This window comes from Mustela lutreola, chromosome 14, assembly GCF_030435805.1.
Source record: "Mustela lutreola isolate mMusLut2 chromosome 14, mMusLut2.pri, whole genome shotgun sequence".
Taxonomy (NCBI): Eukaryota; Metazoa; Chordata; class Mammalia; order Carnivora; family Mustelidae; genus Mustela; species Mustela lutreola.
In genome coordinates this window covers 12,303,966-12,317,264 of record NC_081303.1, presented here as the reverse complement: position 1 = coordinate 12,317,264, position 13,299 = coordinate 12,303,966, and the positions used below count along the sequence as shown (strand labels likewise).

Sequence of the window (13,299 nt, the reverse complement as noted above, 5' to 3'; positions counted from 1 at the left end):
CCAGGCCAGGGAGAGAATCTCAGTGATGCATCTGGCCGGGGCTCGGGTGCTCAGGGCAGGGCTGGTGGCCACTGGTGGTGCAGGGCAGCGTGGCCGGGCAGCCACTGAGCCAATGCAGGGCCCGGTTTGCAGTTCTGACCGGTAGCCCTGCGTCTGCATTTCCCAAATGGCATGAGAGCCAAGCAGCTGGCAATCCATTGTGAGAGAAATAACTGTTTTGATGTTTGGTGTAGCTTGCCATTCCCTGGACTGTTGGTAGAAGCGCAGAGGGAATGTGGGAGCCCGGAGGCCAGGTGCAGACGGGCAGCAGTGGTGTTTTCTGGGATCTGGGCACCAGCCGTTGCTGACTGACTCATGGTCATGGTCAGAGCCCAGGGTGATGGCATCACAGCCCGGAAAGCCAGTAGTAGGTTGGGGTCTCAGAAGAAGAGGGCTGGCCCCGGGTGGTAAAGGGGAGGAAGACCTGGGGTTAACTTGTTCAGTTTGGCAATCAAAACAGTAGTTGGGGGGTGGGGGGTCCCCAAAGATGAGCTTTGGTAAGTTCTGATTTGTTAGGTGTGGAGACGTCTTTGTCAGAGGACTGGCCCGGGGGCTGGGGTGCAAGCCACATTTAGGGGCTCAGGCAGAGGCTGGAGGGCGCCATGTCCCAGCAACCCACCAGGAAGGAGAGAGGAATGGTGCCCACGAGGAAGGGCCAAGACGGGAAAGCCGGTGAATGTGAGCAGCCCCAGAGTGCAACCCCTTGTGGGGAAACAGCTACTTGAGGAGACCCAGCCTGGGGAGGCCATGTCAGGGGCTGGGAGTCTGGGACCCTGACACCGAGCATGGGGTGGGGGAAGGACAGAAAGATAATTCATATATTCTGGAAGGAACAGAGAACGGGATGCACGAGCCAAGCCCCCCACTCCCATGTCATCCGCCAACTAGTCCTAGTGTTTTTCCGTATTTGCTCCAGATTTGTTTTTAGAAATAAAACCTTATCATCCCAAAGTCCCATTTGCAGCCCCAGGGCCATCTACCCACCTTCTGCTGTCCCCAAGGCAACTCACATCCGTCCCTCCACGTTCAGCACGGCTCTGCGTGCCGGCGCGCTCTTTACACTCGGCAGAAACGACACATCCCACACCGTGCTCACTTGACGACTTCTGAAATGTTCATATTTGGTTCTTGAGACATTCATGGACGTAAATGAAGCTCTGGTTCAGTTATTTGAACTGTTTCACATTCCGTTGTGTGACCGACCGCCGTGCACCTGTTATGCTGTGGACAGATGCCGTGGGTGTGGTGGGGTGTCTGGGTTAGAATCAGACTGCGGGGAGAGTTGTTTCAGGCACCCCGGGTGAGTGTGGTCCCCTCGCTGACGGCATGGTCGTGCTTGCTCCCCAAGGTCCTGGGACCCTCTGTCCTCCGGCAGGATCCCCCCAGTTCCCCAGCTGGACCTGCACTCGGCATCTTCGGATTTTTCATGTTTGCTGATCGGGTGGGGGTTCTGTCCCTGAGGTTTGAGTCTGCCCCGAGCCTGAGCCTCGTCTCATTGTATGCTCTGGCTGTGCCGAGTTCCCCTATCTATTTATCCTTCACGCACTTTCCATTGGGACAACTTGCCTTTTCCTTATGGGTATTTACGTCTGTTAAAATATATGTTCCGGAGAGATGCTAACGTCTGGTCAATGACAGGCATTTTGAACGTGCTTCCCAGGCGGTGGCTTATCTCCCTCATGGTCTGCCCTGGCTCCAAAGTCGCATTTGAATGTTCCTCTTATTATATATGTCCATCCTTTATCTTTGGTGGTGTATGCCTTTGAGGCTTCTTTGAGTGATCCTTCCCTACCCTTGAGGCTTTCTAAAAGCTTAAATTTTAATTTTCAGTGCGCCTGGGTGGCTCAGCTGGTTACAAATCTGACTCTGTTTTCAGCTCAGGTCATGATCTTAGGGCCCTGCGATCGAGCCCCCACATAGGGCTCTGTGCTCAGTACTCTGTACGAAGTACTCAGTACTATGTGCTCAGTACTCTGTGCTCAGTGGGGAGTCTGCTTGAGAGTCTCTCACTTCCTCTGCCCTTCCCCCCTCTCTGAAATGAATAAATAAATCTTTAAAATATTTTTAATTTTCCTATGAGGATATTTTATACATATGAAACTTAGGTGTATGTATTGTATTTGGTGAGGGACTGAGTTTTATTTGTCTCTATCTGTAGCCCTCTTTATTGAACAGCCTCCCCTTTCTGTGCCATCTTGTAGAACTGTCCAGACATTGCCAGGTTTCCCTGGGCCGGGGGAGCGGCCCACAGGTAGGTACGTCCTGTCCCACAGGTATATGAGCTTTCCCAGGCCAACACCTCGCGAAGTGGGTGGAACAGAGAAGTTCCTGGGGAAAAGAGAGGTTGGGGGTCCTCCTGAGCATGTCCATTCCCGGGGTCCTGGAAGTGGGAATGGGCTTTGGGTGGTAACCAGGGGGACCAAGGTAGACGGTCATCTTGGAAGTAAAATGAGGTGGGAGAGAGAGCCGGAGGTGAGCCATGCTGCCATCCAGGCAAGGCGGGGTGCCCACCCGTGCCTTGCAGTGATGCAGGATGGGGTCCAAACCTGCGGCCCCTGCGTCTCCTGCTTCAGGCAGCACAGGTCCCCAGGAGCGCAAGCTGACCAGCCATCCAGTGCAGAAACGCCCCTGTGGCCTGTGATCCGGAAATAGGGGTTTCTTCTGAGTTAATGAGGAGGGGGTGTCCTGGGCCATCTACTGGGAAGGAAGGGCCCTGCAAATCCTCATTTTCCCCTTGGCTGTTCAGGAAGGGTCACATGTCGGACGCAGGACCTCCAGACAGCTTCGTATGGCGGTGGAGAGGGAAGATCCAGTCCGAGTGAATGGCCAGAGGGCTTGGCAGTGGTTTGTGAGGCAGTCCGGGAGCGGGGATGGGGAGACATGGGGCGCCTTTGGGCCTGAGGCAGTGGCCAGGGACTTCTCGGAGAGAGGCGATGCCAGCAGCGGACCATCCCCCAGGCACGTGCTACGTGAGTTCATGTGGTTAATACCTTTCATCCTCGTGCACCGGGAGGTGTGCTAACATCACCTGGATAGGAATTACAGCATTTGCGTGGTGAGGGAGGGAAAGGAGCTGAGGTGTGACCTCACCGGGCCCGCAGACTCTGTGCCGTGGATGCACCCCGCACAGTATGTGTGCTGAGGACTCCAGAAGCCGGGGACCAGAGTTCCTCACCCCCATGGTCCGCAACCCCGCCGTCCTGCCACAGAAGCTGTGTGTCTGCTCACAGTCAGGGAACGTTCTCCTTGGATTTCTTCTGCTCTCGCTCTGCAGGAGTTTCATCCGTTGAGACCTTGGTCAGATTGCTCGGACTGTTCTAGTCTTCTCCGAACAGTTCCCTTCTGCTCTCCATCCCTTGGGGTCCCCTCCCCGCCCACACTCTACAACCTATCTTTCAGTTTCACAGCGTTTTATTTTGGGGCAATTCTATATTTTTATTTTTATTTTCAGTAAGCTTCTTATCCAACATGGGCTTGAACTCATGACCCTAAGATCAAGAGTTGCTCCACGGACTGAGCAGGCCGGGAGCCCCAGCCATCATGTGGTTCTAACTGGGGTGTCGTCACTGTGACCGACACGCTGCAGCAGGGGGGCTCGCTGTTTGCCTGGGCTGCGCAGGGACGGCCACCCCGTGTCCAGCTGGCTTGGTCACTGGGACACGCTTACAGGATTCTGTGTGCGAGGAAAGCGGATCGTTTCTAAAACTTCCCAAACCCTTCCTCTCCACCTGCTCCCCAACCGCAGCGGGCTTGTCACTTTTTACACAGGCAACGTCTTCTCAGATCTCCCGGGAAAAACAAAGGCACTTTGATTCCCAGAATCCCATCCGTGTTCTCCATGGTCATCGCAGCGGTCCACTTCCTCCTTTCCTCTCTTACATCTTCTCAAACGGCCAAGGCTGGGACCTGTGGATGAGGAACCAGGAAGGGCGCTGAGCATGACCCCCACCCCATCTCTGTGCACCGGGGACCTGGAGGGCGGGGCTGCTCAGGGGCGCCCCCTCCCTCCCACCTGGCTTCCTCTCCCAGTCCCGCTCCAGGTGAGCTTATGGGGTGGGGGGCAGGTGGAGACAAGCCCTGCCCCCACATAACCTGGGGCCCCCTCTCTTCTCATCAGGCAACAAAGGCTTTCCTAAAGTAAACCCATCGCGCAGGTGGGACTCTCCTCGGGTCACAGTTCCCTAACAAGAGGAGAGCGAACACAATCAAACACATGGGAGTTTGGTGCCTTGAAGGCTGATTCCTAGTCTGCCACCAGTAGCCGCCGCCTGCTGGCCGATTCCACTCTCTGGGCCTCAGTGTCTCTCATGCATAAAGCGAAAGACATAAAACATAGTAGTGACAGGGGCGCCTGGGTGGCGCAGTCGGTTAAGCATCCGACTGATGGTTTCCACTCAGGTCGTGATCTCGGGGTCTTGGAATCGAGCCCCACGTCAGGCTCCACGTTCACCAAGGAGTCTGTTTCTCCTCCTCCCTCTGCTCCCCCTGCTTCCTCCCTCCTCTTTCTCTCTGCTCCCCCTACTCATACACTCTCTCTTTCTAATAAAATCTTAAACACCCACACATTAGGGATTCCACGGCTGAGTCATTTTAATGATTTTTAGAAGCTCGGACAAGGCTGCTCCCGCTGTCGACTAAAGTGCCGTGATTTCTGAACCAGAATGAAATACAAGGTGGGTGAGGGATACAGAACTCTGGGAGAAGGGAAGGCAGGACCCTCCCCCCAGGGGGCGCTCTGCCTACCCTGGCCCCCTGCTGAGGACTTCGCTGCCCCAGGCTTGGCCCTACTGGGATCCCTGTGTGTCCAGGGTAGTTTGCAGGGGCTAGTCTGGGTGGAGGGGGACTCGTCACCATGGATGGGGACTCTTCTGGGCATGATCTGCTCTGTTTGCAGGAGGCAATTAACTGATTCATCCTAGAGAACGTACCCATCCTTGGTGTAAACCAGGCAGCGTGGAGATGCAGAAATGAGAAGTGTCTGGTCGCAAGGGGCTTGGAGTCTGGTCCACTGAGAGAATTTTTAGTTTCCAGAAGCCCAGGCCAGAGGCAAGAGGGTGGCAAAACCAGCGGCAGAGTAGAGCTGGGGAGGGGTGTCCGTGCGTGTGGGGAGGCCAGCCTCCCTGACTCCAGGAGGCCCCGCTGCGGGATGCGGCGGGGGAACTCAGCTAACCCTGTGTGCGCAGGTGTGAAGAAGTCAGATGTTCTGGACACTTGGGCTGCAGACACCTTCACGCCCTGGTGGAGGGTCACAAATTGGTTAAACTAGTGAAGCTTGGCTTAGTTTGGGCTCCAGGGGGCTCACGCAGTCGGGAGTTTCTCTCCTGTGACAAGAATGGGGTACACTGGTCTGGTTTGGTTTATTCAGTTCAGTGAAATCCCATCGATAATTCCCTCATTCTTCCCATCTCCCTCTCCAGCATTCCTGCCCCCTGCACAGAGCCAGGTGTGCAGAGCCGAGGGGAAGGAGAGGGGAAGAATGAACCTTCCCATGTCATTTTTTGAGGTTGGTGAAAATCATTCTTGGCCCCTGCCCCAGGCAGATTTCCCCCTGAATCCCATTGGTGGGATTTGTGTCTCTTCCCTAGGTGATGAGTGTGGGGCTGTCAGGGCCAGCAAACACCAGTTGGGACGTGACCCTGAGTCTCATGGGGGCAGGATGGGCACCTGCGTAGAATCACAGCTGTGTTGTGAGGCAGGAATGAGAGCGGAGCGGGGAAGGCTCTACGTATGTTGGCAAGCACCAGCACCTGCTACGGCAACTTTCTTACCTTTCCGCCCCATTTGGCTCAGCGTTAGAAAATAAACTGGCCAGCTCAGCTTTGTGGGCCGTGCCCTGCTCTCTTCTCCTGGGAATAGTGCCTGCGTGATGGGGGGGGGGGGGGTTGTGCCTGGGGTCCTGGGACACCCCTGTCCCTGACAATGTATCATCTTAATCATCTCACACTTGCCCTGGGATAGTGTCAGACAGCTCACCCAGTTGCGAGGAAGGTCTCCAGAACTTTCTCATGTTGCAACACTGAAACTCTACCCAGTGAGCGACTTCCTGTTTCCCTCCCCCAGCTCCTGGCAGCCACCATCCTGCTGTTTGTATGATCCTGGCTGCTCTAGATCCTTCCTATACGTGGAATTGTGCGGGATTTGTGTTTTGGGGGCTGACCGACTTCACTCAGCATAGTGTCCTCCGGGGTCATGTGTATCTTGGCCTGTGATGGCGTTTCTTTCCTTCTGAAGGCTGATTCATATTGCATGGTATCGACCTACCACATTCTCTTCCTCCATTCATCCGTCCATGGATGTCTGGTCTGCACAGCATCTTTGCCGCTGTAAGCGCTGCTGCAGGCAGCATGGATGTGCAGAAACTTCTTGGAGATCTTGCTTTCAGTCCTTCTGCGTATAGACCCAGAGGGGGGGCGGCTGGATCCTGGAGTAGTTTCATCTAACTTTTTGAGGAGCCTCCATTCTGTTTAGGCAATGACCACACCAGTTTGCAATCCCACTGCCCATGCACGAGGGTTCCCCTTTCTCAACATCCTCTCCAGCACTTGTGATTTTCTTTTTGACTGTGTCCATCCTAACAGCTGTGAGGCAGTAGCTCTTTGTGCTTTGGGTATACATTCCCTTGACGATGACTAATGTCAAGCACCTTTTCATGAGTTTGTATGCCATTTAGATATCTCCTTTGGAGAAATGTCTTATCCGAGTCCTTTGCCCATTTTAAATCGGATTTTTTGTTGTTGAGTTGTAGGAGCTGTTTGCATATTCTAGGTATTAACTTTTTTTTTTTTTTTTTTAAAGTAGGCTCCATGCCCAGCATGGAGCTTGACATGGGGCTCGATCTCACAACCCTGAAATTATGACCCGAGCTAAAATAAAGAATCAGACGTTTCACCAACTGAGCCACCCAGGCGCCCCTGTGTATTAATTTCTTATCAAATTATGTATTTTGGGGTGCCTGGGTGGCTCAGTGGGTTAAGCCTCTGCCTTCAGCTCAGGTCATGATCTTAGGGTCCTGGCATCAAGCCCCGCATCGGGCTCTCTGCTCAGTAGGGAGCCTGCCTCCTCCTCTCTCTCTGCCTGCCTCTCTGCCTACTTGTGATCTCTGTCTGTCAAATAAATAAATAAAATCTTTTAAAAAATATTATGTATTTTGCCAGGGTGCCTGGGCAGCTCAGTTGGCGAAGCATCTGCCTTCACCTCAGGTCATGATCCCAGAGTCCTGGGACCAAGCCCCCCATCCAGCTCCCTGCTCAGTGGGGATCCTGCTTCTTCCGCTCCCTCTGCCACTTCCTCTGCTTGTGCTCTTTCTCTCTCTCTTTCTGACAAAGAAAAAAAGAAAATATTTTTTAAAAAGTATGTGTTTTCCCCCATTCTGTGGGTTGCCTTTGCACTCTTAATAGTTTCCTTTGATGCACAGAAGTTTTTCAGAATGATAAAGTCCTGTTTGTCTATGTTTATGTTTGCTTTTGTCAACTGTGTGCTTGGGTTCATGGCCAAGAAACCATTGCCAAGTCCGATGTCATGAAGCTTTTTCACTATGTTTTTTTCCCTAGGAGTCTTATGGTTTGAGGTCTTATGTAATCCATTTTGAGCTAATTTTTGCATATGATGTAAGATTAGGGTCCATCTTTATTCTTTTGCATGCAGAGATCCGGTTTTCCCAGCGCCATTTGTCAAAGAGACTGTCCTTTCCCCGTTCAGTGGTCCTGACATGCCTTATTGTTTGACGCTTCACATTGAGTTCATCTCCGGGTTCTCTGTTCTGTACCATTGGTCTGTCCACACTGTTGTTTCAATAGCTTTATAGAAAGTTCGAAATCAGGAAGTGTGGGGTGTCTCTGCTTCTTTTTCAAGATTGTTTTGTTTTGGCTATTTGGGGGTCCCTTGAGACACTGAATTTTAGGATTTTTTTCTATCTCTGCAAAAAATAAATGTCATTGAGATTTTCATAGGGATTACATTGGATCTACAGATTGCTTTAAGTAATACTGACACCTTAACGTTCTTTAATCCATGCTCGTGGGATATCTACCTGTATCCTTATATCTTCTTTAATTTCTTCTAGTGGTTTCCAGCATACAAGCCTTTCACCTCTGTGGTTAATTTTCTTCCTAAGCATTTCATTTTTTTTGATGCTGTTGTGAATGGCATTATTTTCTTAATTTCCTTTTTGGATTGTTCGTCTGCTTTGGTTTTAACTGAAGTGACCTCTATCCGTAGGAGCCACCAACTGTGGGACCTCATCAGTCGTTCCGTCCCCACCCATCTGTGGGATCCTGCGCCCATCGTGGGGGTGCAGGAAGGGCGCTGCTCTCTGGGGCTGCAGGAAACCCAGGGGAGAGTCTTGGATTCTGCCTGTAACTCTGCTCTGGAGTGTCCGCGTCTGGTCTGGCCCGTTCCGTTGGCGCCCGCGCGGGATGGCCACACGGGGGCAGCAGAGTCTTCCCGGAGCCGGGTTGCGGGGTGCCACCTGCTGCTCTGGGCTTCTGCCCAGTGGGCTGTGGCTGGCCTGCTCCGTGCTCTGAGCCGGGGAGCCGGGAGAGGCCTGAAACAATCACAGGCCCAGGCCAGAACGTGATCCCAGGGCCGGGGCTGTTGTGGTCCATGAATGAGTCTCACTTGTCATCGTGAGTAGCCGAGCCGAGAAGCTACTTTTCCAGATTCTCAGCCTCACCCTGTAAGAGGTAGTTCTCCTCATCTTGCGCACAAGGGAAGGGCATCCTGACTGGAAAGTCGCCCCTTGTTACCACGCATGGAAGAGGGGAGGAGAGAGAGTGAGAAGAGGAACCCCACCTCCCCTTTATCTTGTCCTGCATGAAGCTGGTGGGGAAGGGGTATACGCAGATTTCACACAAACCTGGGGTTTCGCTTCTCATCACCTCTAGCAATGAGAAAGGAAGCCTGTGGCCATGCCACACAGATAATCCCCTCCCCTCCTTTCGGCCTCTCCTCTCCTAACAACCGTACAGCTCCCTGGCCCAGACAGGGGGCTCCAGTGTCGGTCGGTACAAAGATCATGCCATTGAAACCTGCAAGACGGGTCTCCAGGCCCAAGACTCTGGCTGCCGTGCCATGTTCCTTCCCTCTTGCCTTAATGGCAACCCCAGGTTGGATTTTGTCCTCAGTATATAGCTAGCAAGGAGCAGGCTGGTTATTGTCCTAGTTCCACTGGGTGTTAGCTCAGTGACCTTGGGCCAACTGGCTTCACCCTGGTCTCAGTATCCCCTCCCTCTGGCGCCAGTAAAAAGGGGATGAGGGAGAATGTCGTGAGTTTGCCCGAGGATCATATGGCTTTTTGTCTCTAAAGGGGCTAAATCAGTGCCTGTCTTCTGGTAAGTGCTCGATAAACAGTAACTTGGAAACATTCAAATGGAAACTGCATTTGAAATTCATAACTTTTTCAGATGCCAGAGTCTGAAAGGACCTCAGGTCATTGATTTCAGTGTTTTCTAAAGTGCCCTTGAAATGCTTTCTTCCTTCAATATGTTTTGTGAAAAAGGGCTCTGTGGCCAAGGATGACAGGGCATTTAAAGTTCAAGGTCGTATATTAAAGGCTCAGAGAAGGCACAGGGTCAAGAAACTGTTCAACTTTGATTGTTCCAGAGTTGATCAGACTGATCAACCACAGGACCTTTGCACACGATCCCTTTTAACTTTTAGGTGGTTAGTATCAGCACAACACCTCCTAACTATGCAGTAGTCTGTCCTGTGACTCTTTCCATTAGTGATCATAATGATTCTGTCAGGATATCCAGTGACAAGGCACTCTGTCCCCACCACAGGCAGCAGGTAACAGTGGGGAAGTGTTTGTTGCACGCCGGGCACGGTCATAAGCACTAAGTGTGCATTATCTTATTTAATTCTCGCAATAACACTATGCAAACGTCCTTATCTCCTGAATCTGAAGAAACTGAGGTTTAGAAGAGCTGAGTGATCTGCCCAAGGTCACAAGGCTAGAAAGCACCAGGACGCCAGATCAGCCAGATCAGCCTGGCTCTGGAATCTCCACCCCTCAGTGCTGCTTCCCACGGCCCCTGCCACCTGCTGGACAGTCCTCCCTGTCTCAAGCTGCCGCCCGATTCCCATTCCTCCCCTTCCTCCCTGGGGCACACACTCAGTTTCACTTCTCACATCCTCTGGTCTTCATTGTTCCTGGAGCTTTATCCACTCTTTATCCACTTTTTCTTTTGCGTTAGGTAACTCGGCAACCCTTTTGCACTGTAATACTCAAAACTGAACACCATTCTATCCACTCCACTATCATACAATACTTACCCTTGTAGGAAGTCACGCATTATCAAAAAACAGAAGAATTTTCCTTTTTTGGACAAGGTCACAGGATAGAAAGTTCTTGACACACAATAACAAAATTTTCCCATCAAGACTTCTGATGACAGCTGTTTTTTATAGCTCCAGTGGTGTTGCTCTAGAATCTTCAGCCTCACTAGGTTCCGGGCTGCTGCTCTGCCCTGTCTCCCGGTGTCCCCCTCCCACCCCCCACCCCCCACCCCCCACCCCCGCCAGCCCAAGCACTGGTTTGCAGCTTCTCACCAGGTTTGCCCTTTCTTTTACCCCTGTGACTCATCATTTTGGTAAACAAGGCTCAACGCCCTAAAACCTAGCAGCTGAGCTTTTACCAGGCTTTCCTGTCCTAGGCAGCTGGGATCTGCTTAAACCCATAGCAGTGCCTAGTGACACAAACTGCTTTTTTTCCCTTCAATCATTAGCACCAATTCCAGTTCTGAAAACACCACTGAGGGAAAGACACTGACACTCTCCGTGTGATCTGACCCTCGTTCCAAGCCCTCTACTTCATTAATTCAGCCCAAGAGCGCATCATTTGGGGGAGATGCATTATCCCATAGATCTATATGGAGCTGGTCTTTAACCAAAATGAATTCCCCCACAATTCTGCCATACACCAGCAAGTATATTTTAGAGACTCCAGATTGTATGTTTATATCTGCTCAAGTTCATCTGATTAAACCTGCGTTGTTGTACCAGCCCACGGTGAATTTCTGGGAGGCTGGTGGTGAAGAAGCTGGTCCCCTCTGCAAAACTGACAGACATTACGCCTGGATCAGCATTTTACAGCTAAGCTGCACACCGTGGTACCTACATAAGTGGCTCGTGAGTCCCCGAAATAAGGGTAGTGTGACTGAGACCTGGGTTATAAATTGTATGGATCCCTGATTAAGTGTTAATAGTCACATATGGCTAACGGATCCCACATGGGACAGTGCACATCTAGAGGTCTTCCTGATGCAGAGGCAAAGATTCTGAGCAGAACAGGGGCTGCTCCTGGCACTGGAGACCCAACTCTAGACTAAAGAGGCTTGTTCTGTGCTTATCAGCCATCTGTATGTAGAGAGATCGAGTTGCACTTCCAGAGTGGCGGACTTTGCCAGATGCTCTCTGAGATCCACACATCCCACATACGTGCCATTGCCCTGCACTGCAAGCCTGGTGATTGTTTCTTCAAGAAAATAGTTGTTTCCTCTATTTGTAGAAGTCGTTCATGCCCGTGGTGGCAAAATGCAGGAAAACACGTCGAGGAAATTAACAATGACCCGCAATGTGGCCACTGGAGACAACCGCCGCCCCCCCCCCCCCCAGTCCGGCACCGCGCCTTCCTCTTCCTTCTGTGGTGGTATCTTTCCCATCTCTGAGAGTGTACCTTCTCTCACATTTGCAGCTTGACTTTTTTTCATTAACAGCATTTCATAAGTACTTGCTTTTATTAAACATTCTTTCCAAACAGTCTGAAATGCTGTGGTATAGTTCGTTATGTTAGTGACTAATACTTTGCACAACCATCCCCCTACTGCTGTACTTTTGGGTTGTATCAAAGTTTTTTTGCTATTGTAAATAAAGCGTCAATAACACGTCTTGGTCCGAAATAGCTTTGTTCATAATTGGCATTGATTCCTGAAGAAGGGGTATTAGTAAGTCTAAGGATAGGAACCTCGTTAGAGTGTATTCTTGCAAGAGAGGACAGAAAGTTGGCCTGCACCACATGCTGGCTCTTCGTGGCCCATGCTTTCTTCCAAATGTTCGAGAAGGTTGCTTCTGTGATCCCAGTTTCCCAGCCTTTCTGAAATCAGGGCGGCCCTTGGTCCTCCAGCAGCACTTCTGCGGTCAGCTGGTCTCGAGTCCGCTCGGTACATTCATCCCAGGCCGTCCTGCTGCCTCCTGCTGTCCTCGGAGCTTCAGCTCTTCTTCCCCACGTGGTTCTTCCATTTTCCACGCTGGTGTCTCTTTCACCCTAGTGAGGACAGTGGAACCAGCATGTAGCGGAGACTGCCAACCACTGGACAAAATCTGTGTTCTTCTCCAGCTTCTAAGCACACACCCGAACTATATCCCCCCAGACCCCCACGGTTGGGTGGCCGGCCGTGTGACTAACTGCCCGCCGATGGCACATGAGTGGAAGAGCCCGTACCCGCTGCCAGGCCTGGCCCATGACAACCTGCTCTGTGGAATGGCCACATCCCTCAGGGCAACCCCGGAAGTCCCGTGATGAAGATGCCAGCACTTTTGCCAACGGGTTTGCATACCTGCTGATCCATTCACCTACCTACTGTTGTGTTTGGTGGTTTCCCCTCTTTGGGACCTTCTGCAATTTAGAACTTCATTTAGTCCTGCTTGAGCTATCCTTCCTTTCTTCTTGGATCATGAACTCAGTGACACTTACGTTTTCTCCAAATATCATGGGATTCTCTGTCCTAAGTCTTGGCACACACCTGAGCGTCCCGGAGGCCCTCTCCTAGCTATCCCAGACTCCTGGATGACCGGGAGCTTTCTCTCGCTTCACCTCACAGACACACACCCCTGGTTGCGTGGAATTTGATCCGAAACGGTGCTCCTCTTCATTTTCTCTGCTTTCTAGGAAATGGAACTGTCCCTGTGGCAAGAATTTAGCAGAAATGGGCAGGGGAGGACAGGGGAAAAAAACTGGACCACCCCATGAGGGGAGACAGCTGGTAGAAGCCCTCAGAGGCAGGGATGACCGAAGAATCACAGGGAGCAGAGGTGTCTAATGGTGCAGCCGGCAGAGAGATCCGCCATTCCCCTCAAGGGCTTGGCCGGCTCTGGCCGGGTCAGCCTGCCGATAGCAGGACGGCCCGCAGACTGACGGGACTTGGCAGCTGCCAGAGCTCAGGGCCAGAGGTGACCACGTGGGTGGGAGCCTTCTTCTACCTTCTACCCTGGCCAAACTTTTGGGGGAGGATTTGGAGTCCCACGGGATGTAGAGGGGACATG

At 52.0% G+C, this 13,299-nt stretch overlaps 1 long non-coding RNA gene across 1 annotated transcript; it reads right to left on the bottom strand.

Annotated features, from left to right (window-relative positions):
- Window positions 1-2,156: 2,156 nt before the first annotated feature.
- LOC131814550 (uncharacterized) lies at window positions 2,157-10,502 on the bottom strand. Its single transcript, XR_009347323.1, has 3 exons — window positions 10,312-10,502; window positions 4,968-5,274; window positions 2,157-3,945 (listed from the first exon to the last, which is right to left on the bottom strand). It is a non-coding gene; the product is annotated as an uncharacterized LOC131814550 (long non-coding RNA).
- Between the last annotated feature and the right edge of the window lie 2,797 nt (window positions 10,503-13,299).